At 48.0% G+C, this 27,569-nt stretch overlaps 1 protein-coding gene and 1 long non-coding RNA gene across 12 annotated transcripts in view; one reads left to right on the top strand and one right to left on the bottom strand.

Moving 5' to 3' along the window:
• JADE2 (jade family PHD finger 2) overlaps positions 1–27,569 on the bottom strand; it is a 132,886-nt gene that overhangs the window by 47,464 nt on the left and 57,853 nt on the right. The window contains exon 1 of one of the 11 annotated variants that reach the window (XM_032476745.1): positions 3,407–3,427. The exons of 3 other annotated variants lie outside the window; for them this stretch is intronic. The gene's annotated coding sequence lies outside the window, so the exon portion shown is untranslated. Of the gene's footprint in view, positions 1–914; positions 1,046–1,387; positions 1,534–1,683; positions 2,411–3,237; positions 3,377–3,406; positions 3,428–27,569 lie in introns of those variants that run through there. 7 more of the 11 variants (XM_032476746.1, XM_032476741.1, XM_032476748.1 and 4 more) reach the window with 7 other exon arrangements.
• LOC116662709 lies at positions 583–1,397 on the top strand. Its single transcript, XR_004318715.1, has 2 exons — positions 583–728; positions 966–1,397. It is a non-coding gene; the product is annotated as an uncharacterized LOC116662709 (long non-coding RNA).

Genomic DNA, 27,569 nt, shown 5'->3' with positions numbered 1-27,569 from the left:
GTGATTCCGACCGCGGGAGCTGGGAGGAGGAGCCGGAGGTGGCTGCGGGGGGCTCCGGCCCAGGCGAAGGAAGGGCAAGAGGCGGTTCGGGCCCGGAGTGGCGCCGGGAGGTGGGCTTAACGCCTTGGGGGCTTAGGCGTAGCAGGTGGAGGCGGCGAAGCCCCTTGGTGGGTGGCAGCTGTGTGTGGTGGGGGACAGGGTGTGTGTGCGGGGCGGGGGGGGGGTTGTCCTGGGCCTCTAGAAGCTATAGTGAGACAGGCATCCCCCTTTTCTGACATAACAGCTACGAATCACCAAGCTGACCCCCTCTCATCCCTTCGCCTGGAGAAGAGGGTGTCTCAGGCCCCAGGGATAAGAGAGAAGGGGACCGAAGGGAGCCACAAGTCGGCACCCAGGCGGGGATGAGGCGGGCAGGAGCCGCTCCGCAGGCGCAGGCGAGTGGGTGGGAAGGAGGGAGGGAGAGAAGGAGGAAGGGAGGTGAAGCCGGGAAGATGCCACTGCCGGGGGCGGGGCGGGGCCGAGGATCCGGGAGAGGGACTGCAGCGGTGCTTGGTGGGGGCGGGGGCTGCAGTGTCACTCATTTGGGGGTCAGGTGTATTTGTCCCAGGCTGGGGCCGCCACTTGCCTACACCTTCCCGGTATCACCAGGGCGTAGGGGCGGAGACGGTGGGCAGGGGACTGCAGAATCGTCCCCGGAGCGGGATGCGAACCGGCAGAGTTGGGAGAAGGTAAACAAGGGCCACGCCCCCTGCCGTCGCCCCGCGGGCGCGCACCCGCCGCTCCAGCAGCCGCCGGTACATTTCCACTCCCAGCGCTTCTCCCCCGCCGGACTCCCGCGCAGCCCTGGAGGGGGGGGCTGTCCCCGACCCCAGCCCGCGCCCCCCGCGCTGGGACTGCTCACCCTCCATACTCACCTGGAAAGGGCGTCCCCCAGCCCTCCAAAAAACTGTGCTTAATTTGTGCAGAGCCTCCGCGCCGGGGAGCTGAGCATGCTGCCCCCGCGTGCAGAGCCCGCGTGCACCCAGCCCGGAGAGGGGGCGACAGGGCGGAGGCGGTGGCCCCCGGAAGGTGTCTGGGACCGGACCCGCTGCACGTGAGCCCAGCGCGGGGTCATGTGCACCGGTTCAGCCCGGTTCGGCGCCCGGACGTGCTGCGTATCAACAAAATGAAACTCGGGAAGACAGGAGGGCAAATAGCTCCGGGTCCTCCAAAACCCCGTCTCCGGCCGCGCGACCTCCCCTCCGCACAGGTCTCCCGCTGCAGCCCCTCCACCCTGCCAGCCCGCAGGGCAAGTTCCAGCCCCGGCGCGCCCCCGCCCGCCCGCGCCCCCTCCCCGGCCCGGGGGCGCTTTGCCGCAGTCATTAATAAAGAAGGTCGCCAAGCTCACCCTTCCAAAAGTTGTTGTTGCATGCGCCCCTCTCAGCCTCCCCGCAATGTACTCTTTAAAACACGACTGACCAACATGCGCAATCTCTCTCCCCTGTGCTGTGCATCGGCACCCCCCCACACCCCCCGCGCGCTGGCTTCCTAGAACAGGCAGCCAGCAGGAGAGAGAGGGAGCGAGCGAGCAAGCAAGAGAGAGAGAGCGAGCGAGGGAGCGAGGAGCGCTAGCAGATCTGTTGCAAAAACACAAAATAACGCCGAGGAGATGCGCAGGGCCAGGCGCCGGGGGCTGGATCTTACCTTGCTCCACGGTGCCCTTCCAAGGGGCACTACCACCGGCTACGCGCCGCGGCGGGAGCCGGCGTGGGAAGGATGCTCCTGAAACCCGGAGCTCATGGGGCCGGCGCGGGCGGGCGGGGGGCGCGCATCCATCCGGGGTCGTGGCGAGGGAGGCGGCCGGGCCCGTGGGGTCCCCGGCCCCGCACCCCTGCCGAGGCACAGTCAGCCCGCCGGACCTAAGCCCTTGCGGCTAGTAGTGGGCGCAAAGTAACTCCATAGGCACTACTCACCAACCCCCCCAAATAGCTTCCAACTGCGATGGCCGCGGTCGGCACCATTCACCAACCCCCCTGTGTATGTTTCTGTTTCTTTTTAAACCAAGACTTCCTTGTGATCTCTTTAGAAAAAAAATGTGTTGGGGTGGGGGTGGGGTGGGGGGCGGGCGGGACGAGCGAGGGAGGGGGAGTAGCCACTTTTTTCATATTCACTCGGATCCCCACTCCTAACACCCCCCGGCCCCCTCCTCCCGCCGCCCAGTTTGGCTCCAGCAGCGGGTCCAGGTAGCGTTACAGGCCTCCGGGGGGAGGGTGCCCTGCTGGGCCGCCCTCCAGCCTGCACCTCGGGCCCGGACTCCCTAGTGGCTCTGGGGCGCCCCCAGCCCGCCCTGTCCCCAGGGCCGGGCCCAAGCGGCGGCTGCGCCCGTGCAAGTCCCATCAGGTCTGCTCACACTTCACACACTCACACACATACCCCGCCCCTCCACTCTCTCACTCACACTTTCTGCTCACACCCCGCCCCCTTCGCGCCCCAGACCCGGGCGGCGCCCCCCGCAACCTTAAAAAAAAAAGAAAGCTTATACTTAAAAAAATCTTTTGGCGCCATATTAATGACGTACTTAAAATTTGCCATTTCTCCCTGCGTCAAAAAGACGTTTCTTTGCAAATAACAGCCTGAAGGCGACACTCGCGGAGAGAACGAGGTTTGCACTGAGCACCCCGCCTCCCGGGGTTACATTGCTGGAAGACCCTCGCCCTAGGCCCTGCTCCTGAATCGCTGGTTTAAAAATGCGAATCGAATAAATCGCGTGGCGTTTTGCAGCGCCAGAAGTGAGCAGAAAGTGCTGGCAGGAGCAGAGGGGAGGGGCGCGCGCGAGTCTGGGGGAGGGGGCGCGGCTCTCCTCCCCCACCCACAGCAAATGGAAACTATGGTCCCAGGCGGGGGAAACTTGAAATTGTGGGCGACCTCTAGAAGGAGGGGCGGTCCGTAGAGAGGGTCCCTCTCAGGTTCGTCGTCCCCTCCCCCCGCCCGGTGTCTCCTGGCGCCCAGCTCTGCCCCGCATTTCCGGGGGGTGGGGAACGCAGTGATGGGTGGGTGGGTGACTGTACATCCAGGCCCCAATAGGAGTTTGCCCCCGGGTATCCACTTCCCCCTTGTTTGTCCTTTCCACTCCCCCTAAAGGGTTAAAAACCGAGGGGCAACTTCCAAGGACTGGCACTTGGCGAGGAAGCGGGGCGCCCCTCTCCCCACCCTTCGCCTCCTCGCCCCTCCTCCTCCGGCTCCACTTCCCGACTTGACCTTGTGGTGCACAAACAGTGCGCTCGAATCCTCGCAGTTTCTGGAAGAAGAGCTTGCGCTCGCCAGGCGGGCGGGCTGTCGGGCGGCTCTCGGGCGGTGGCGGGGCCTTGGGTACGTTCCCGGTGCCGCGGGCCACACCCACCCAATCCGCTGCACCCGCCGCGCTCACCTTCTCTCGAGGAAGGAGCGGGGCTGGCCTCCTGGATGGAAAGAAGTAGGGGGCACGCTGCTGCCTTCTCGGATGCTCCCAGATGGGGAGGGGGTGGTCTGGTCTTAGGCGGGGTTTGGTGGGGGAAGACCTGGGAGCCTGGCCCAGTATCCTCAAAGCATCATTGCCAACTTTTTCTTCCCTCTCCCTTTTGGCAGCCCCTCAAAGATGATACAATAATTTTTTCAGCTCACCTTTGGCTTTGAAGGCACATGGGTGAGTTGTGAACTGGGACAGGAACCGCCTTCCCTCTCCAAGACTGAAAGTTGTTTATTCTTTCTTTCCCCTCCACCCCCTTCCGTGGAAAGATAAATATTCAATTTACATAAGATGACATTTATGTGACAATTAAGAAGATTCCCCGATGGAATGTTGTGAACACATTTGCTTATAGAAGAAATAAATCTAATAATAAACAAACTCATAATAACAGCACAAATCCTCCGATAGGGAGGATTGTCTACACAACAAAGAGGGAGATGATGGATACCGAAATAAGCACTTTTTGCAACAGGAAAGAAATATGAGGGAGTCACTGCAACATTTCTCTTCCTTCGTCTTCATTCACAAAGTCTGGGGACACTTGTCTGGCAAGATTGAGGGGCTAGGTATTACCACCCAATTAGACTGGCTCTAGCTTTCATTGGTCAGTAGGATTTTTCCAAGCTCCAGCTCAGTGCCTGGAAACAGACGTTGCAGGCTATGAGCATGTAAAAAAATGGTTAAATACCTGGGTTCTAATGCTGGCTATGCAGTTCAGAAGCTGCTTCATGTAGGCAAGTGAATTCATCTCTGGGTCTCTTTTTCCTCTTCTGTAGAATGGAGGTGGTTTGAGGTTTCTGAGGCTACACACACACACACACACACACACACACACACACACACACGGAGTAATGCATGGCCTGGTTCAGAGTATACAGTGCATGTTAGCACTTTTCCTGGTTCCTACATCTTGGGAGGGTGAATGTGCCCCATGAAAGCTCCCAACATTGAGAAAGTGAGGAACAAGTACAAGAGGGCATATACAAGATCTCTCAGTGTGGGCAAAAGGGAAGGCCAGGAGAAAAAACTGTGAATGATGGTGGACTTCATGGTCAAGGTCCAGATGACAGCCACACATCTGAGATGAGAGTGAAGGTACCAGTTTACAGAGGTACAGTCCAAGGGGGTTCTTCTTGGGTCTAGTTGCAGAGGGTTTACATATAGGAGAGGACTGGACATGCTCCTCCTCTTAGCCATTAGGATCCCATGAACCTTAGCAAGCGGTTATAAAATGACCTAGAGCTGGAAGAGGGAGGGGACGACCATTTATAGGGCACTTGCTCTGTGCTGTGGACTTTGCTAGCCATCCTATTTTATCCTCTCAAAAGCCCCATGTTACCCATCTCAGAAAGGTTTAGCAACTTACAAATTACTGGCAAGTGGTGGCAGAACTGGCACCTAGTCCAGTAGACTTTGAGATGTAGGTTTTTTCCATTTTCCCACACTGCCAGAAATAAAAAGTATTAGTATTATTGGTTTGATTGAGGATGGGAGCCTGATTGCTTTATTGGCATGATAGAATTTTATGGACAGCACTTTGTCTCAGAGGTGGTTCCCTGAGTTTGGGTGAGACCCAGGTCACCTAAAGAGTCCTTGGAAGATACCTCTTGCTTAGGATTGGAAGCTCCATCAGAATCCTTGGCTTCCCACATGTTTCTACTACTGTTTAAGGTCAACCTTAGAAATGTAAACAGAATGATAGAAATTATGCTAATTATAACTCCTTAATCCTTATTAAAAGTCTCACAAATCATTCATTAACTTTTTACAGAAAAAAAAAAAGAAGAAACACAGTGTTCTTGGAGATGTAATCATTCATTTTTTTCAACAAATATTTATTGAATGCCTTCTGTATGCTAGGCATCATTCTACGTGCTAGGGACACAGCACAAACATGATAGACAAAAATGCCTACTCTCATGGAACTCACTTTCCAGTTAAAGGCAATACACATTAAAAATATTAAATTATCATATTTGAAGTTGAGTAAGTGCTGTGGAGAAAAAATTAAGTAGAAAAGGGGGTTGAGGAATGTGAGGATACAATTTAAATAGAGTTCCCAGGGAAGAGCTCACTGAGAAGTGGCTTTTGAGTAAAAGGAGATGAAAGAATGAGCTGTGAGGATTTGGGGGGAAGAGCATTCTAATCTAAGGATTCTTAACCTGAAGTCTGCAGACATCACCCTTCAGAGGTCTGAGGATAGAATTCAGGGAGTCTTGACTTTAGACAGGAAAGAAAAATTTTATCTTTATTTGCACCAACTAAAACTTAGTGTGTTCTTTGATTATGAATGCAGACAGCAAACCACAGTGATATCAGCAGCACCTGTGACACTGTTGCTAGTAGAATCACAGATATTTTCATATCATATTATAGTTGTTGCACATATCTTAAAATATCATCACACTCATCACTACTTCAAAATTATGCTGCTAGTTCTTGTAATTTAACGAATTAATAAGAAACACATAATTACTATATCATACATTTTTAAAATATTTTGAGAGTTGTATTTCAATATAATTGATTTTCTTTATAATTTATGAAATTTATTTTATGGATTTAAATGTATTATACTCAGAGGGAGCCCACAAGCATCACAGGCTGCCAAAGGGGTCCCTGGCATGAAATAAAAGGTTAAGAACCACTGTCTCTAAAGAGAGACCAGCAAGTGCAAAACATTGAGGCAGGAATGTACAACTTAATATGTAGATGTACAAGGAAGAGATTATACAGGGCTTTGTTAGGAATTTGGCTTCTGCTAAGAGTAATGTGGAGGGTCTTGAGCAGAAGAATGACATGATCTGACACTGAATTTTACAGGTCACTCTGTTGTCAGATGGAGGACAAGACTGACGGGAAAAGGCTGAAGCAGAAAGATAAGTTAGAAGGTCACTATAATAAAACAGGTTGAGAGATGATGTTAATTTGGACTAGCGTGGTAGCAATGGAAGTGGTCAAATTCTGTATAAATTTTGAAGGCAGCTCTGACAGGATTTGTTGATGAGGTATGAGAAAACAGTCAAAGATGATGACAAGAACTCTGCCTTGAACCAATGCAAAATGGAGTTGCTATTAACTGAGATGGGGAAAACTGTGGAAGGAATAGGTTTGCGGAGAGGATAAGGAGCTCAGCATTAGACATGTTAAGCTTGAGATGCATATTAGATATCCAAGTGCAGCCATCCTGTAGGCAGCTAGAAATGGCAGCCTCAGCCCAGGGGAAGACATCATTCGAGAGTGGTCAGCAGGTGGGTGGTATTTAAAGCTGTAGGACTGTTTGAGATCACCAAGGAAATGAGTGTAGAAAGGGAAGAGGTCCAAAGATGGTGTCCTTGGGCACCGCAAGGTCAAGAGGTCTGGAAGATGAAGAAGAATCGGCAAGATGCTGTTTAAAAAAAGAAGTATCCAGACATTTCTCCAGAAAGATACAAATGGCCAAAAAGCACATGAAAAGATGCTTAGCATCACTCATCATTAAGGAAATGCAAATCAAAAGTACAATTAGGTACCACCTCACGCCTGTTAGGATGGCTACTACTAAAAAAACAGAAAATAACAAGTGTTGACAAGGATGTGGAGAAATTAGAATGCCTGTGCACTTTTGGTGGGAATATTAAAAATAGTACAGCCACTGTGGAAAACAGTATGGCCATTCCTCAAAAAATTAAAAATAGAATTACCATATGATCCAGTAATTCCATTTCTCATATATATATAAAGAATTGAAAGCAGAATCTTGAACAGATATTTGTACACTCATGTTCACAGCAGCATTATTCATAATAGCTAAAATGTGGAGGCAACCCAAGTGCCCACTGATGGATGAATGGATAAGCAAAATGCAGTATATATATATATATATATATACACACACACATACATACATACACATACACAAAGAGAGAGAGAGAGAAATATCATTCAAATTTTAAAAGGAAGGAAATTCTGCAATTGCTACAACATGGATGAACCTTGAGGTCCTTATACTGAGTGAAATAAGCCTGTCACAAAAAAAACAAATACTGTATGATTCCACTTGTATGAGATATCTAGAGTGGTGAAATTCATAGAGACAGAAAGTAGAATGGTGATTGCCAAGGGGTGGGGAAAGGGAAAAATGGGGAGTTATTATTTAACAGATAAAGAGTTTCACTTTTACAAGATAGAAGAGTTCTGGAGATGGATGGTGGTGATGGTTGCATAACAATGTGAATATACTTAATATAAGTGAACTTACACTTAAAAATGGTTGAGATAGTAAAATTTATGTTATGAATATTTCCCTACAATAAAAAAAACTTAAAAAAAAAAACAACCAAAGTTAAAAAAGGAGTAGCAGCATTCAGAGAGATAGAAGGAAGGTCCTGGAAACCAGGTGAAGAGAACTTCAGGAGGGAAGAAAGCCCTATGTCCAAAGCTGCCAAGGGGTCAGGTAAGGTAAGGACTGATAATTGATCATTAAGTTCAGCCACATTAGTGGGGGAGGATATAGCTTGAGTGGCAGAGCACAGGCTTAGCATACATAAGGTCTTGGGTTCATTGACCCCAGTACCTCCTCCAAAACCGAATAAATATAATTACCTCCCCCTAAAAATTAAAATAAATAAATAATTTTAAAAAATAAGTTCAGCCACATTGAGGCCACTGGTGATCTTGAGAAGAGCTATATCAATGGAGTGGCAAGAGCACAAGTGTGAACAAGTGAAGAGAGTGGAACGTTTATAGTTATTATAGCTTGGTATAAGATTCTACCTGAAAATGAGATGTCCTCTGTATATACACATTTGTAGAAATAGACAGTTATGTATGTATAGAAATTCAATAGGAATAACTTTTGTTGAGGATATTCCAGATGCCAGGCCCGATAAGGGATGCTACAGATACTGAGAGAAATAAAACACCTTCACTGCCTTCCAAGATTTCGTAAGAGTTTACAATCTAGCAAACTTTGTGGGCATATAAAATACACACAAAGTGATATTTGTGGCTAAATATACACAGTCAGTCTGGGTATCAGTTTTCCTGGTGTAACAGACAATATGGTTAAAAATGTGGATTCCAGATTCAGGCAGTTGCGGGTTTGAGTCCTGTAGCCACCATTCGTCAGTGGTGTGACTTTGTACAAGTCAGCAAATTCCTCTGTGCCTCAATTTCCTCCTCTGTAAGTCAGGGATACAATAATTTCCAAACTTTAGTGTGTCTGGGATGCTTGTTTAAAATACAGATTTCTAGGCCTCATCTCCAAAGGTTCTCAATGGGCAGGTCTGGGGTAGGAGCTGGGGATCTGCATTTTCACCAAGCATCTGGTCATGCTTGATGCCCTTGGCCTTCAACCACACTTTGTAAAACACTGAGAGCTTATTCACATGGTATCGAGCATTGGCCTAGCATTCACTAATTGCTCATTAGATAATAGCCATTCTTCCTGGGGTTCTTAATGGGAACAAAAAAAACCTTTCTAATAACTTGAAATTTACACCCAGAAGCAGAGGTCCAGCGTACCCTAAGCATGCTAAATTGAGAAAATAGCACAAGAATCATTCAACATTTATTCATCAAATATTCATTGAGTGCCTACTATGTTCTAGATAGTATTCAAGGGCAGAAAATATCTGACTCAATAATTTGTCTGAGTCATCAAGGTAGGCAGAAGCCCAGATGCAGTTAGCCACTGTCTCTAGTAGCCAACCTCTATGTCAGGTAAGAAGGCCTATGTTCACTCACTAACTGTTTAAGGCATTATTTGTCCAACCATAATATGCACCTGGATTTCGTTCAAGTGCAGATTCTGATTCATTAGGTCTGGGTTGGGGCCTGAGAGTCTGTATTTCTGACAAGTTCCCAGGTGATGCTAATGCTGCTGGTTCACAGATCATGCTTAAAGTAGCAAAGGTTTAGAGGGTTAGGAAAAGTGGATCACAACAATGTTGTAATTAGACTTCCTGGAGAATTCTGGGAATCCTGAAGGGAAACAGTGAAATCTTGGAAGATTGCACAGATGCAAGTGAAGTTTGTTCACACTTTCTTCTGTCTCCTGTTTCTGGAATCCAGTCCTTACCTTCCAACATATAGTCAGTGGCATTAAGTGGCCTCCCCTAAGGGAGGGTGAACATTCATTGTGTTGGCCATTCAGTAAATATTTCCTGGCTGCCTGCTCTGTGCCAAGCCCTGTACAAAGCACATAGTTTGGCATTCAAGAGAGGACAAATTCAGCAGCTTCTGCCCCCTTGGCTCCTAGCAGGGGCTGCAGCTGGGATTTGGAACAGAGAAAAGCTGCCCAGGGCTGTGTCTGTGGATGAAGACACTGCCCTCATGGCAAGATCCAGCTTTGGCTTTTTCTGTGGTGCTACAAATGCATGCTGGGGAGAGGAGCCCCTCTGGAGCCTTTGCCAGCAAGTTTAGAGATGGTACTGACCAGCCACAGGAGAGGTCTGGATGATGTGCCAGCCAGGCCACCTGTCCCTTCTGAGACCCAGCCCAGTGGCCACAGATGGTAGAAGGCAAAGAAGATCCCAGGGGCCTCCAAATGCCTCCCCAGAAACTGGCAGTAGGCAGTAACTCCAGCCAAGTCAGGAGCCAGCTTGACCAGAGTCAAAGTGTGAGACACCCCACTCGGAGTCAAGGGGCCTGGCCCAATCCAAGAATTACCAAGAGCCAAAGGCACTGGCTCTAAATCAAGTAGAACACTGTAAGAAAACCCCTTTCTCCTTTTCCCAGGGTTTCTCATAAATCAAAGCACACCTCCCACACCCCCGATGTGGCAGTATTACAAAGACCCTTCCCATGCATTTACTGGTGAGTTCATAGCCATGCTGGAGGTAACTTGGTTTTATTAGAAATAGTACGCATTTCAAAAGCACCTATATGAACAAGGCTCTATCTTAGGGCAGTGAGTTCCAGGTCAAGACCCTGTCCTGTAGGGATTTAGATCCATTTAGGAAGATAAGTCCTTAAGCATAGATGGGATGGTCAGGGTAAAACAAGCTGTCTTGGAAGCCTGTAAGTTAGGAATGGTCAAGAGAGTTTCTTTAGAAGGGCCAGGAGATGGACCTACATACAGACAGCAATGCAGATGAAATAGGAGGATGAAGGATGTTCCAGAGACATGGGTGGTGTCTGCCTGGTCTATAGCAGTGCAGTGGGGTATACACCATGATGCTCATAGCTGGCCCCACAATTCTTCCTGAAGAGGGAACTGCCCTTTGTGCAGGAAAATATGCTTCTTAGGGGTGAAAGGTGAGACCCTATAATTGCCCCAAGTTGGAAGGAATAGATGAGAACGTGCAGTCTACTTCCAGAACTCTTCCCCAGAGAGACCCTATGATGTGGGCACAGGGGATTTGTCTAAGAACATCATTACAGCATTGTTTATAACAGCCAAAAACAAAGTAGCTTGAATATTTGGTACTAGATAACTCACTAAGTAAACCAACAGCAAAAGAAGAAGGCAGCAAACTAAGAAGCATTGCGTGGTTTTGTATGTCTGATATAGAAAGAACCGTAATAAAAGTGTTAAGTGAAAAGAAAGTTTCAGGGTAGTATGTACAGTAAGATCCCATTTACTTTAAAAAATACCTATCAAAGTCTACATTTTAATCCGAGCAAAGATATACAAATATATGTAATTTCATAGAAAAAAACGAAGTACCTGGTGATGACTGGTTGCCTATGTTGGAGCGTAAGGAGTAAGGTGGAGAAAGGATGAGAGACTGGGGTAGGTCTGTGAAGATGGAGAAGAGGCAACCCTGTCGTTGTTAGGGGAGTCCTAAGAAACCCTTTGCACTTGGGCACTGCTGGTTACCCTACAGGTGCTCAGAATTCTCCAAGAACAGAAGGAGCATTAAGGTGGAAGGATGTGTACCCTTAGCACAACAATGGTTAGACTCTGGTCCTGGCAGGCAGGGGCAAGAAGCCTGTCTTCTGGTCTAGCCCCAGTGCTGACTCTTGGGTGGTCTGGAGCCTGTTTGGCCCTCTCTGGGTCCCAGTGTCAGGGATTCTCTGGGCTTCTCCATCTGGCCCAGACCAAGATTTTAAGTCCATTACAGATTGTTCCCATGGAGGTTGAGCTCCAGCAAGGGCATGGAAAAGCCCTACTTGGCCTTTGGCCTGCTACGGCTTGGGCATGAGCCAGGCTGTGATTGGGAACCAGTATGGGAAGAGAGAAATTTCTGAGCAGCATGGCCTCCTGGAGGAACTCCCTCCTCTGATAGGTAGAGTACCATTTCTTACATCTGACTCAAGGATACCTAGTCAAGCCTGGATCCTTAGGGAACAAATGTGGGGATAATTCATTACCTGGCAGGCCCCAAACAGTTAATGAAACCCACTGAGTGAGGGCTCTGGACTGGGCAGAGAAGTGGATGGTGCTTGAGGCCAGGACTTGGGCTCTGGGCCTGTGGGCTGTTGGTGTGAGCAGTACACAGGTGCAGACCTGTTTTGCATACAGTTTCTGTGGTTAGTCTGGGCTAGCTGCAGGCTACAGGGATGTGTAACTTAAAGTCCCTGCCCTGAGGATACCAAGGATGGGGAAGGGGTGTACATAGGGTCTGAATAGGATCAAATATATGGATAAGATCAAAGCTCAGTCTGGAACCAGAAGCAGCAAGGCCAACTAGGTCTGAGAAGCATCACCCCAGTCAAGGCTTCATTTATGGTGTCCTGGCTTTGACCAGCCTCCCAGTGCCAGAAAGTACTCTACGGTGCAAGGTGGCTGCCTTGGGAGCCTCCTGCAGGGACTAGTGAGCTTGCTGTTCCTCTCTTAGGACTGTAGACAAAGTGACTTGTGAACCTGGGGTGACGGTAGGCACTATAACTAGACATCTAGGACCTGCAGCTCTGGTAGGTGGCAGCTGCTTCCAAATGTGCTGGATCTCCAGGCAGGGCCCTCAGGAGGGGCTTGGATAGCAATTGGCTCTGGATGCCTGTGCGACAGAGATGCTTGGAAACAAAGGAATCCTTGTTGAGTTGCTCTCCAGCTAGGTCAGCTCCAGGCAGCTTATCAACCTAACACAGCTCCTGTAGGAGAGTTGTACAGAAGAAGGAAACCCTGCATTACCCTGCATTCCAGCTAGGGTAAGAAATGGGGGAAGAAAGGGGGAATTCCTAGGAGGAAGGGGAAGTGTGTTGGGCAGTGGGGCTTCCCTGGAGAGCCTCTGCCATTAGACATCTAGCTCCTTACCTCCTTAATTCTCAACTGCTCTCAGAGTTCAAGGAGAGGCACCCAGTTCTTAGGTGACAAGTCCTCTGGCTGACCAGGCTGGGAGGGTGGGCCCAGAGAAGAGCAAGCACCATCCTTGCTCCAGAAGATCTCACAACACAGGTGGGGAGGTGAGATTCTTAGACTGGAAATAAGATGAGGCAGGATATAAATCAGCACAGAAGTGTCAGCTTTGGCCCTGTGTGAGTGAGGGGGAGAAAGGAACTGCTATATGAGGGTAGAGGGAAGAGAGAGGATATACACATGCTGGTGTGTACATGTGTGCATTGGTGTGTACCCATGTGCATGTGTGCACGTGTTGTGTGTCTGCATGTGTCCACACATGCCTGATGCCACATCTCTGGAGTCCCCATCTTTTGTGCTATTTGCCCAGACAACCTAAAAATAATTTCCATTTAACTTTAGGATTTGTTATTTGATGCATAAGATGCTTGCCAAGCAGATATACTTAAAAAAATTTTGGGGGGAAGGGAGATAATTGAGTTTATTTACTTACTAATTTTTAAAAATTTGATGGAGGTAATGGGGATTGAACCCAGGACCTTGTGCATGCTAAGCATGTGCTCTACCACTGAGCTATACCCTCCCTCCATGGATATACTTTTCTACACCCACTTTATCTAAGATCAATGAGTCTGCACTCATTATGCATATATAGGATGGCTAGTGAGCAAAAGTCAGACTAGAACACACTGGATTTGGCTTGAAAGTTCATATAAAAATGGTTCCTATGTGGATAACAAATTTGAACTGTGTACATGGATTGGCAATGATGGCGTAGATGGTGATGATGATGATGATGAAAAAGAACCCAATATAGCTACCGGGGATGTCATCAGTCCTTTATCCCACTGATATATGACATAAAATTGGGCATATGATGAGCGCCCAGTGAATATTTACTGAATTTTTTTGCGGACATTGAGAAGGAATGTCCACATATGTGACACACGTGCAAATACAAAGCTAGATGACTGATAATTCATCATGGACAGAGGACAACTAAATGATAGATTGAGTTTAAAAGACAGTTTATTAGATAGACGGCTAAGGGGTGATGCAATGATTAGATTGAAAGATTAATGCCATGGAGGAATGATAGATTTATAAATAATTTGTTGATGTTTGATAAGGGGTAGGAAGAGAGATAAATTGTGGCCAGGTGACAGGTCAATAGATCCATGGCCAGATCCAAATAGGAAGGTAGATAAGTAAATAGAAATGCAGCGATAGAGTGATAGACAAGAGGATGAGAGAGATGCTGTTAGGCAGAATAATGCCCCATAAAGATGTCTCTATTGTGCTCCTCAGAACCTGGAATATGTTACTTATATAGCACTAGGGATTTTGCAGATATGATTATATTAAGGACCTTGAGATGGAGGGATTATCCTGGATGACCCAGTCTAATGGGCCGAGTCTAATCACATGTTCTACCACTGGCCACTCTTTCACCATTCTCCAGCCTCCCCTGCCTTCTTTTCAGTTCCTCATCATGCCAAACTCATTCCTACCTCAGGGCCTTTGAACTCACTGTTTCCTCTGTCTGCTCTTTTTCGTCACTCAGATCTCAGTTCAAATAAGAGTTGTTTCCCTGCTTCCAGATTTTTGTCCTGAATCCTTGAGAACACTCCGTTCCTGGGGACTGGGTTGGGGCAACAGGACATCCAAGCTCCTAGCCTGCTCTGGCTGGCTGGCATTATCCCCAGTCCTGGGTCCCACCCAAGGCTGCGGGATGGAGCAGTGTACATGAGTCATTGAGCCACAGACACAGTCCCCTTGTCGGAGGGACCTGAGCAGTTATGTTGTGGCAAACTCCTAGGGCCAATGGCCAATTGAAAAAGAAGGTTAGGAATTTCCCCAAGTTCTTCATACTCACACAGGGCCAAGGGGTAACTAGAGAGTGGAGGATCTGAGAGAGGCCTGCATGGATGATGCTGTAACTTCTCTGGACAGCTATGTGCCCACCTAAGCTGGGCCAGGCTGTGGAGGAGCAGACAGCACATGTCAGTCTCAACCACCCCTCCATTACCTCACACTGACTGAGCACCCACTGTGTACCAGGCCCCACGCTGCCCTCCTACAGGTCAGCCCAGCTCTGAAGGAGCTTACAGTCTAGTCTGAGAGGCAGGCTGGCCAGCAAAACTTACAGACCTCCTGGACAAGGATGCAGCATCAGGTGACACAGAAAAGTCACATTAGACTCTGCCACATGGAGCAGGTGGTAGCACTTGAAGGCGGTGAGCAGGCTAGCTAGAAGGGCATGGACAGGACAGAAGGGCATTCTAGGCAGCAGAACCAGTCTGGTATGTTAGTTTCCTGGGGCTGCCATAACCAAGCACCACAAACTGAGTGACTTAAAACAAAAGAAATTTGTATTCTCACAGTTCTGAAGGCTAGAAGTTTGAAATCAAGCTGTTGGCAGAGCCGGGCTCCCTCCAAAGCCTCTTGGGGAGGAAACTTCCTTGTCTCTTCAAGCTTCTGTGGCTCCCAGTGTTCCTTGGCTTGTGGCAGCATAACTTCACCCCCTGCCTTCATCTTCACAAGGTTGTCTTCCTTCCACATCTGTGTGTCTCTGTCTTCACATGTTGTTCTTCACGTATGTCTGTGTCTGTGTCCAAATTTCCCTCTTCTTACAAGCATATCCATCATATTAGATTAGGGCCCACCCTGGTAACCTCATCTTAACTCAATTAAATTGGCAAAGACCCTATTTCCAAATAAGGTCCCATTCAGAGGTGTGTGTTTATGTGGGGTGGGGGTTGGGACGTCAATGTATATTTTGGTGGGGACACAATTCAACCCAAAACAGTAGGCAAAGGCTTGGAAGGGCATGGAGCTTAGGGCCAGAGCTCTCCACTGTCTGCTACCTCATGACCCACAACCTTGGTACACATTTCCCACGGGCATCTGACTGGTCCTGACTGGCATGTTCCCACCTCTAGACTCTTGCAGCCCCGGTCCCCCTGTCTGCATAGCTTTTCTTTCTCAGTTGGCAGGCCTACCTCTTCAGGAAGGGCTCTCAGACACTGAGTTGGAAAAGCCGGTGCCTTCCTCTGATTTTTGAGACTCTCACAGTCTGAGTGAGGGCTCATTTAGTCTACAATACAGTGTTGTGGTGAAGGCCTTGAGTCCAGCCCCTCAGCCATTTCCAAATTCCCTCCTTACCATTCCTGCCTAGGCTTCTCACTGTGCCTGAATTAACCTCCGAAGCAGAGCAATTCCACACCAGCCGTCCTGACTGCTGTACAGTCTCCTTTGCTCTGGCCACGTTGCATCTCCCAGGAGCTCCCTGAGAGTTCTGAGGTCTCCCCACTCTCACCACTGGGATCCCCAAGGAGCCCACTTGGCCCCACCAGTGCCCAGGATTACAGTGGCGCACAGGCCACCTGAGGCAAGATGAGGGGCTTGCAAAGAGCTCTCTGACCCAATTCCCATCTCTCTCACCCACCTGCCCCAGGTAAGAAATTCCACCACTAGCAAATCTGGCAGCATCCAACCCTGATAAGGACAAATGCCTCAGGGGGGAGACTGTCTTCCAGGAGTAGCTGGGCAGGGACTTGCCTCCGGAGCCTGGGAGCCTGGTGATATCTCACTCAAGTCCTACAGGAGACTTGTCACTCAGAAGCAGGAGGGGGTGAAGAAGAAGGGCTATTCTGCAGAGCTTTGTCCAGGCTGTGGGGTGGGAGAAAGCTGAGGGCAGCCCCGGTGGCCCAGCCTGTCTAGGCACAGATGCTTAGGCCCCAGGACATGCACTAAGCTCAGCCTCTTCCTTCTCTCCAGCCCGCCCTCCTTTGTCCTGCACCTTCCTGGATGAAACAGCCCCCTCCACACGCAGCCCCTGGGCTGTTAGTGGCCTTTGGACTGGGAAGGACTAGGGCCTTCCTGGGCCCCACACCCAGGCTGTCACTCATAGGAAGCAGGGAGAGGCCCAGAACTGTCCCTCCCTGGGCACAGTCCCACAGTGTCCTCAACCAGCCAGTCCTGTTCTGCCCTTTCTCCTTTAGGGAGGAGCTAGGGGCAGGGAAGAGGCAGGGCCCAGACCTGGCCAGAAGCACTGTGCTGCCACTGGCCCTCAGCCCCACATGCGCCCATGGTGCTCATATTCTGTATGGAGGCCCTGGATAAGTCTGGGCTGCCTGGGCTGCTCCTCCTATCTTGCCAGAGAGATTGGAGAGTAGGATAGGGGGTGTGCTTATCACAAGACCCCAAGGGTCCCAAAAAGGCTCGTTTGGAAAGGTGAGCCAGCCATGTCTAATAAGGAACTATTTCAGTTTTGCCATAAGCAAGTCTAGCTTGGCGGAGCTGCCTAAAATAGCCAGGTAATAGAAGCCAAATGTCTGCAAGGAGAGTTTGGCTCCTGAGCGTTGGGATGGGGCAGGGTGGGGGAAGTCCGGTACAAGCCCAGGTGTCAGGAGGGTAGCCTCAGCCTCTGCATCCAGATTCCACACCTCCTACCTCACCCCAAGGAATCAGTCCAGGCCTGGCCCCTAGTAGGTCCTTAAGCTTAGCCTCTAAAATCCCTACTCTTACCAATCCAGTCACTACCCATATAGTGGACATCAACAAAACCCTTTTTAGATTAAAGGCTTCATGGAGAGTTTCATGGTTCCCCAGAGTGGATAAGGGATGCTCAGGGGTTTGGCTAAGCCTGGCTCCAGACCTGCTGATCAGAGAAGGCACCTCTAGGTCTCACCTGAGCCTATGTTGGGGGTCCAGTCAGTGGCCTGGACTGCTGGGTTGGGCTCTCTCCCCAGGATTATCTACCTGCTGGGTTACTGAGGACACCTAAGTTAGGGGCTGCCTCCACCCCAGGAAACACACCTTGTCAGTGACCCTACTGGCCCCTCTTGGGCTTGGTTCTCTGCTAAGCCTGGTTAGATCAGCCAAGTTCTCATTGTCCCCTTCCTCACAGAGGAAGAGGGAGACCAAGCAGGGTATGGCATGGGCCCTGTGGCCCATGGTCTGAGCCCTAAGTATGGCACCCATATAGGGGTGGCACAGGGCATACAGAGTATCCAGAGGGTGCCTTTGGAGCAGGGCCAGCTGTCTTCCTTCAAAAAGTAAATGCTCAGCTCCCACTCTGCTGCAAACCCTGCTGTGTGTCCAATTTCCTCACCAGGCCCCTGGAGGCCATCTGGAGAATCTGTGGGGAGTCATCTGCCTCCTCCAGGGGCACGATCCTCAAGCCCAGAAAACCCTAGACTTCTAAGTATTCTCTGGAGGTTCTTGTACAGTATCAGGAAGAGCAATTTCTCCCCCCCAACTCACCTTTAACTTCTTTAAGAAGCTATCCCTACCCACTGCCATCTGTGGGCTTCCTGAGCCATGGCCCACAGCCCCCAAACCTCAAAGCTTCAGTCTAACAGAGTGGTTAATGCCTGCTCTACCACTTGGTAGCTGTTTGACCATGGGCAAGGTACCTGGGCCTCATTTACCTCATTTATAAAATGGAAATAATGATAGTCCTTATCTCAGTGGGTCATTGTGAGGATTAAATGAGATCACCCAGGGGCTGGCACATTGTGAGTGCTTAATAAACTAGGGGATAGAGAGTATCACTGTTATTGTCTGTAGGTATCCCTCTTTAACCTACTTCTCCTGCTTTGCCCTTCTCCTTCAGCCCCCTAAATCCAGTCTTGTCACCTTCCTAAAGCCTCCACAGTCTGAACCAGGGTAGCTGGTCAGGTCCTGCTCCAAGGTGAGTGGGAGACAGGGACGTGTTTGACCATCCTGCATTCCTGGTTGTAAAGCTAGAATGAGTCCTCCAGGGACCCCAATTGCTCTCACTTTGGTCACCATCCACACTCTTAATTCAAGGGGATTTTAAGAATCAGCATTTCTGTGGTAGAAGCCAAAGCCAAGAAATAGAAAGGGTGAGAGAATAATTGAAGGCCACGCAGTGAACTCAGGCCAAAGCTGGATGATAGTTCCAGCAGACCTGCCATCCAGCTCTCCTCTCCACCTGACTCAACAACAGCTTTCATTTCTTCAGAAACCTCAATGAAAGCCTCCTTCTGGAGCTTTTATGTTCAGAGAAAGCAGCAAACAAAGTCTGGAGCCAGTCCCTGGGACTGGAGCCCTGAGCTCCCCAGGCCGACCCACAGGCTGACGGAGACGTTACTGGAGCTGATGATTCAACTTCCTGCCTTTTGAGAGTGCCCAGACCACAGAGGTTTTCTCCCTTGGAGGAGGGGGCATCTCCCTGCTTTGGGCCAGGCAGGGTAGGACAAAGCTCTACCACATACTGCAAGGACTAGGCAGTGTATAGGGCAGGTCCTAAGAGGCCACTCTGGAACCCTGGCTGGCTGCTTCCTGAAGCCTATTTCTTTGGATAAATGGTTACTACCTAGGGTGACCCCAGAGAGGTCAACCAGACTAGAACTGTCCTGGTTTTAGCACCCAAAGCGCCACATCCTGGGAAACCCCTCAATTCTGAGCAAACCAGAAGGGTTGGTCACTTTATTATCACCCAAATTTCTGTAGGACATGACCACCTCAGGTCTCCAGGCCCGAGGACAACACATTCTAGAACAGGGAATTGGCAAACTATGGCCTGAGGGCCCGATCTGGCCCTCTGCCTATTTTGTACAGCCCATGAGGTAAGAATAGTTTTTATATTTTTTAATAGTTGAAAACAAAATTAAAGAAGAATACTGTTTCATGATAAGTGGAAATTATATGAAATTCAAATTTCAATGTTCACAGACAAAGGATCACAGCCATGCCCATTCATTTACATACTGTTTCTGGTGACTTTCACATTACAAGACAGAGTTGAGTAGCTGCAAGAGACTGTATGGACCTATGGGCCACAAAGTTTAAAATATTTATTGTCTGACCCTGTACACAAATAGTTTGCTGACCCCTGTTCTAGAAGCAGGTAAAAGGTGTGGGTGCCTGACCTGGGCTGGATGTGAGTGTGTGTGAGTGGGCAGTGATGCTTTTTATAAAGAAGCTCAGAACTGGAGAAGGTGAGAGAGATTCAATACAATGTCTCAACCCACTTCTCAGTCTGCAAATACTTGCCAGCCCAATTCCAAAGGTGGTTCAGAAATGATGCCCCCATACCCACAGACCCTACCCTCAGCCTGCTAAGAATTCTGCTGAGCTTGGGTTTGTGGGGGGCACTGGGGCCTGCAGGGCACACGCAGTACCAGATCTTGGGCCCCAGAGGCCACAGGATCCTGTTCAGGCATGAGTGGACCCTACCATTTCAGAACCCCAGATTGGAACATGGGATCTGACAACTGGACAACATCTGAAGCTGGGATCATCCTGGGAAACCCATATTTCTCACTGTGGATAAGAAGAATGAGACTCCATGCAGGGTCAGGCATCCCAACACTGTCACATTGTGCCATAAATACAAGGGCTCCGTGTGCCTGAACAAGTCTCTCCAGTTGGGCCAGTGCCATCCACCTGTGTAACTGACTTAGCAGTTCAGGACTGCTGGGGGGCTGGCAGGCTGTTCTCAGAGTCTGGTGGGGAAGATCCTCATCTTGTCCCTTTCTGAGCTTCTAATTCATAGGACCCTGATTCCTTGCTACTGTCAACATCTTCAAGCAGGGTTTTTCAAAGGTGGATCCTGCCCTCATGTCACTTTCCCTGGTCCAGGTTTTCAGTCCCTGGAATGACAGAGCTGACTGCATCTCTGAAAGAAGCCCCCTTTGGTATCTTACTTGGGAAAGAAAGTGGCCTCCTTAAAGTTTAAGTAATGTTTTCCACACTTCAAAGGCTAGTCATTAAGAACAAACACCATCGTTAGCTTATTGCTCACTGCTGGAAGCAATGAAGATCAACCAGTACTCATGCCATTTTGGGATGGTGGGGTGGGGGTGCATTGTGAGAGAGTATGAGATAAAACACTAGAGATGTCTTTGAGAAGACTTGGGCCAGGTGTGGCCAGGGGCCCTTGGTTTGATTATTACCCTGATACCAGGAAGAATTTTACAATGCTTGGTTTCTTGAAGTCTACATAGACGATGTATGTTCTTAGTTGAATATCCTCCCAACCATTGCCTCAGCCAAATGATCAGCTCATTTCCAGCTATACTTCTCCAGACTGGTTTCTGTGGACTTTTGGCTGAGATCTGGGGAGGTTAGGGGAATGGTACCAAAGTCCCCTTATCTAGAGACCTGGTCTTTAGGTCAATGCTGGGTAGCCTGGGCTGTTGGTTAGTTGTCCCTCTGTGTTCCCATCTGTAAAATGGAATGATTGTGAGGGAGTTGCCTTATCATGGGGCTCTGAAGAACTACTGTACCAGAGAGAAGGCCCTCTTGTTGATTTCATTGTGGATATTCCTAAGGAGTTGGCTCAAGGCTGGTGCTTCAGCAGAGTGTGTGGGAGAATCAATCAGAACTCTTTCAGCTTTATCTAGAAAGGACCTTAATTCAAAAAGATATGTGCACCCCAATGTTCATAGCAGCACCGTTTACAACAGCCAAAACGTGGAAATAACCTAAATGTCCATTGACATATGACTAGATAATGAAGTTGTGGTATATTTATACAATGGAACACTACTCAGCCATAAAAAAGAATAAAATAATGCCATTTGCAGCAACATAGATGGACCTGAAGAATGTCATTCTAAGTGAAGTAAGCCAGAAAGAGAAAGAAAAATACCATATGATATCACTTACACGTGGAATCTAAAAAAAAAAAAAAAAAAAGACAAGCAAACTTATTTACAAAATAGAAACTTATTTCTATGTTTTCACAGACACAGAAGACAATATTATGGTTACCAGGGGGAGAAGGGGGTGGGAAGGGATAAATTAGGAGTTTGAGATATGCAGATAAATAGTATAAAATAGATGAACAACAAGTTTATACTGTAGAGCACAGGGAACTATATTCAATATCTTGTAGTAACCTACAGTGAAAAAGAATATGAAAACAAATATATGTTTGTTCCTATATGACGAAGTATTGTGCCGTACACCAGAAATTGACACAACATTGTAAACTGACTATACTTCAATTAAAAAAAAAAAAAGAAAGAAAACTTTCAGCTTTAAGTAATATGAAACTCACTCAAACTTGCTTAAGCAAAAGGGATCTATTTATTTGTTTGTTTGTTTGGTTGGTTGGTTTACATAATGGAAATGTTTAGGGGTGTTAGGCACAGCTTGGTCCAGAGGCTCAAAATATCATCAGGACCAAGCCATTCTTCATTTATGCTTTCTTTAGCACTGGCCCTTTCCTCAGATTGTGATGGCAGGACACCTACAAGCAGCTCCAAGATGACACCCTCACATCTCCAAATCTAGATGAAAGGATAACATCTTTTTCTAGGCCATTCAAATACCATTGAACCTCACGGCTTGGCTTGTGTCACATGCCCATTCTAAACCAACTATTATGCAAGTCAGGATAATGCACAATGCACTATGCTAATCTGATTGGCCAGGCCTCGTTCACATGTTACTCTCAAGACAGGGGATTAACTCCATCTGAAGTACACAAGCTGAAATTAACAAGAGGAGCAGTTCCTCAGATGAAAGTTAGGTGGCTGTTATTAGAAAAGGAGGGATGGATACTAGACAGGGAAAGTACAATAGTTCTCAACAGGGAATAGACACGTATGGGCAGGAATCCTTGGGCCTCGGTCTGTATAAGACATCAGTGGTCTGATGCATAGTTTTAGGATACAGTGAGAAAATGAGATACCACCCACCTCCAAGAGAACACTGGGTTGCCTCAGAAACCACCAAATATTGGCCACACCTCTAGGAGTTGGTACCTCATAGTTTGGTAACCCTTATGGACTTCAGGGCACCTTGAAATCCACAAGGATTACCAGCTCCTGCCTGGAACAGGCATTATCCAGCCCATGCCTCCTTACTCCCTGATTGTACTGTACTCTGTTTGAGGCCAGGGACCACAACTTTCTCCACTTTGTATCTGCAGAAATATTTTTAGAATGAATAATAATCTTTAGCAGGTGTGTAGAGCTTGATACCTTTTCAAAACTCTTTAACATCTACTGTCATATTTGATTCTTTGTTCTTCTTTTTGGCTAGCCAGGATCTTAACCCGCTTCCTGTGATGGGGAATTCCCCCCACTCTAAGGCAGAGCTCACTTCCCACCACAGAGGCTGAAAATACTGTGTGCACGTGTTTCCCAGCCTCATTGTGGCTGGGTAAGGGCCCATGACCCAGGCTCTGACAATCAGACACATGGGCTCCAGATTGTGACCCAGGAGCTAGTGGCCCAAAGGAGAGACACAGAGAGTTCTTCTTGGTGGTTACCATGGGTGGAGCAGGCTGGTGTTCCTAGGGTGGTGAAGATGGTGACACACGAGGGCATGGACAGGATGCTGCAGCCCAGCCTGCATAGACTAGTGCATGGTGGTGGTGACAACAGTGATGGCAGCAAGGTCCTGACTGAGAACTGCAGTGTGATCTGGGGCCTAGTTCGAAGCTCTATAGTCTGTTGGGCTGCTTCTCTGCTCTGCCCAGAGATTCTCTGAGCTGCTCAATATCCTTATTATTTTCAGCTTCAATCAGTTTAGCTTAAGTCAATTAAGTAGATCTACTTAAGAGTCAATTTCTGTTGCTTGCAGCTAGAAACTGTTATAATCCTTGAGGCAAGACAACTGCATTGTTCCATTTTCCAGATGGATAAATTGAGGCTTAGAGATTGGCCTAAACTCATGCAATGTGACAGTTTGTGTGTTGAGAACAAAACCCTGGACTAGGGGGGTCAGACCTAAAACTGGCAGGTGGGAACCCAGGCAAAGAAAAACTTTCTCACAAGTAGAGCTGTCCCACTTAGCAGGACGCCCCCTGTTACTGGAGGTATGCAGCTCTGAAGAGACTGAAGCGAAAGGCCAAGCAAGGTAACTCCAGTTCTCTTCGTCCTCACAGATTACACATGTTATCATTTGCCCAACTCCTGGTGAAGAGTGTTAAGGTGAAAACAACTCCTGATGCTAAAGCTTCAAGTCCCCACAATCTTTTTACTAGCCTGCCTGTTTCTGGCCCAGGACACAATTCCTGCTAGTCCTGTGTCCCAGAGCAAAGTCATGGTGTTTACTGGCCTCCGTCACTTTAATGAAAAAGCCCCTACACCAAACAAATACAAGCACAGACATTTGCAACTAATTATGGTATTGCTGATCAGTCAAATTTCATTGCAAATTGCATGTTGAAATTGATAGTGGGAGAGTCATGAATAAACTGGTTGTCTGGAAAAGTGACACGAGCACACAGGACTAGATTAATAATTCAATTTAGACTCAGCCAGACACTCTGAAGAAGAGGAAAAAGCAGATTAGCATTGCCCCAAGATTGTCTGTTTACCCATGTACCTCCTGCCAATGTGCCTTCTAAGGGAAGCTGATCCTCCTTTAGGATCCTCCCACTTTGGGAGACCGCAGGGCGTTGAGTATTCCAGCCTTTAATTCTTGGTTTGCAAAATTGCAGCCTTAAGTAGTGTGGGGAGGGGAAGACTGCCCTATGTCACATCCGCTGCTGAGAAGCCCACTCAGAAGGCTTCTTGGAGGACAGACTGTTGCAGTGAATGGCGCTCTCAGCCTCTCACTTGTGGGTACTGGGCTTGGGGGACGTAACCCACTTTGAAAGCCCAGGTGGGTTCCCCAGGTCAGGTATGGCTCCAGAGGAGTAAGCCCAGTGAAGGTGGGAAAGGAGCCAGAAGGACCTTACAGAGCTCCCCACTTAGCCTGGTGCCTTTTGGGTCCCAGAGAGCTATGAAGTCCAGAGGAGAGACAATCCCAGCTTGGCATGGAGGCCATAAGATGGACGGGCAATGTTCTCAGGTTTGGGCCTTCTTGGAAAATCACTTAGTCCCTGAACCTGGGGAGGAAGGCAGGAAGCATACACAGCTATCTAGGGGCAGACACCTATATGCATGTGAGATGCAGCCACAGTGGCCACTTGACCTAGCCAGGAGTGCTTTCCACTGAGCTGCTCAGCCATTCCACAGTGGAGAGTGAGTCACCCAGCCTGCAAAGTTCACTGAGCCACTGGCCCCCACTCCAACACCCCTCGCTCCATAGGCTTGTGCAGAGGGAAAGTCTTAATTTTCCTTCCCCATTTGGGGTTTAAAACTCAAATTTCCACAGGGAAGTGGTCCAGCTCTGGATTGGGCAGACTTGGCAAGCTTGGGCCTGATTGGAGGGGGTTAGCCATGATTCAGCTTGAGGAGACTGCCTAGAGACAACATGAGTTGGAATTCAGAAAAAGATTTAGGCCAGGGATATAAATTTGGAAGTCAACAACTGAATTATATTTAAAGTCAGGACACTGGAAGAAATTAACAGTGGAGTGAGTGGAGATAAGAGATCCAGGGACTGAGCCTTAGAGATGAGGCAGTGCCAGCAAAGGGGCCAGTAAAGGAGCAACCAGAGGTCGGAGGGAAACCAGGGGAAGGTGGTGATGATCTGGGCACCAAGGAGGGAGAAATAAACTCTTAATTCTATGAACAGACAAGGAAAGTGAGGCTTGAGATTTAACATGGAGAATCCCTGACAAAGGCAGTCTTGCCATAGTGGTGGGGGCTGATGGGAGAGGAAGGAAGAGGGGAGAGGACTTGAAGGCAGCAAGAAGAGTCAATTCCTTCTGCAACTTGTGCCATAAAAAGGAGCAGAGAGATAGGGTGACAGGTTGAGGTGGATATAAGGCCAAGGTTTTTCCTTAAGATAAAAAAAATTACAGAATTTTTGTGTGTTGATGGGAATAATGCTAGAGAGAGAGGAGTTTTGATGATGCAGGTGAGAAAGGGGATAAATGTTTAAGTCCTTGAGTAAACAGGTGGAGATGGCATCTGGTCACAAAAAAAGGGGGCTGTCCTTAAATAGGAGCACGGAAGGTTCACCCATATCAGTGAAATAGAAGGCAGAGCTGATGAGCACAGATGCAGGTGGGTGGGGGAAGTAGTGGTGGAGCCCATGGAACTTCTCTTCTATTTTCTTAGCAAACTAGGAAGAGGTTGTCAGCTGAAAGTGAGGTAGAGGGGGAGGTGTGAAGCAATGGGCTAGGAGAGACAGTGTGAGTAGATTTGGGGATGTAGTATGATTGCTGGGCAGCTTTTAGTTCTCACTTAGGGAGGGTTGGGATCATTAATTTAAAGTGAGGCTGGTCAGCTCAGTTGTGGGTTTTTCTTCAGTCCTGGGCAGCCTGTGGATGCAGGTGTAGAGTAGGTAGAGGGTTAAGTTTAATCAGGGATGTGGTTTTGCCAGGTGGCTATAGTGTACTTGAGGGGAAAGGGAGAGATTGTAATACTGGATCATGGACTCTGAGCTGGGTAAGGAGGGAAGTGGAGCATGATGGGGCAGGGGTGAGGAACAATGAACACTTGCTTGGTTCCTGGAGGAACTGTTGGATTAGGGGTACTAGAGGGAGTGAGCTGGAGAGAGAGAAGTATTTATCAGATGGAGAGTGGGAAGCATGAAATTGAGATGATGAAAGGATTGCACTGATACATATAACAACTAGTTTGAAGTTTGGATATGTGACTGAGAGGCTGAGGTATTGTGGAAGCTAAGATCATGTAGAGGAGACCAAGGGGTCTGTTCATCTACATGAATGCTGAAATAAAAAACTGAAGCAGGAGTCACCTTGGAGAGGGTGACTGTGGGCCAGGGGCTTAAATCTTTAAGGAATGATGGGGAGTGACCAGGAGGTCTATAGATAACTGCAAAACGGAGGAGAAATGGGTGGTTTTGTCTGATGACATGGCTTTCCAACAGAGGTGTTTCTAAGGAGGAGGGCAAACTGTCTAGAAGTGGCACTGAGGAGCAAAATGGGCACCTCCCACCCGTAGATCCAGGAATATAAGGACCTTAAGAGTGAAAACAGCCACCACTTGAGAGGCTGCAGAGAGAGCAGAATCCTTACAGCAGAGGCAGTCTTCCATTATATCAAGAACACAAAGGAGACATTTCAAAATGAGGTTAAAGATTACGGGAGAGTGCACAGATGCCAGACCGTAAGTTTCAGCAAGTCCAGTGAAGGGGTTTTGGACATGGTATAGGGTAGGCAATGGGGTCAAAGAGGAAACAGAGAGTCATATGGGGCTTAGAATCTTAACGTGAGGGATGCTCTGACAATTCTGAGCCTCTTTGGGGGACTGATATGAATAGGGATAAAGGGACTGATGAGAGCAGTCTGAGGGCCCAAGGCAGAGGGTGGTGGCCAGGCTGGGTGTGTAGGGAGGTGGAAGGAGAGAGTACTTTCCAGGAGCCCTCTTCACTCCTCCTGATGGTGGTAGGAAGGTTTGAGGAGGGGCAATCTTTCCAGAGCAGGTGATGCTCTGAGCTCCCTCTTTACTCCTGGGTAGGAATATTAATTGAAACACTCTTCATAGAACTGATACTAAAACCAAAGACACATCAATGAAAGAGAATTATCCAGAAATAGACTCATATATGGCATAATAAATCTGTATATAATAAACGTGGCCCTCAAAACAGTAGAGACAAAAAGCATAATTTTTTCCCTGGGGATACCTGGTTAACTTTTTGAGAAAAAAAAAAAAACAGATTCTAATCTTAAATCTTGTACTAAACGAATTCAGGAAAATTAAAAAGTTAGTGTAAAAAATGTGATATTAATGTAAAGATAGAAATAGACCCATACAATACTTGATGAACTGATTTTCAGCAAACAGTACCAAAGGAACTCAATGGGAAATAATTTTTCCAACAAAAGGTGCTGAAACCATTAGATAGCTATATGCAACATAATGAACCTTGACCCTTACTCAAGCCATATACCATATACAAAATTTAACTTGATATGGATAATAGGTCTGTGTGTATGAGCCATGTACAAAATTACACATACAAATATTATACAAAATGATATACAACTCAATTTAAAAACGGGCAAAA

Source organism: Camelus ferus, chromosome 3, assembly GCF_009834535.1.
Source record: "Camelus ferus isolate YT-003-E chromosome 3, BCGSAC_Cfer_1.0, whole genome shotgun sequence".
NCBI classification, from domain to species: Eukaryota; Metazoa; Chordata; class Mammalia; order Artiodactyla; family Camelidae; genus Camelus; species Camelus ferus.
The sequence above is the reverse complement of the archived record's forward strand: the minus strand, read 5'-3'. Positions and strand labels throughout refer to the sequence as shown.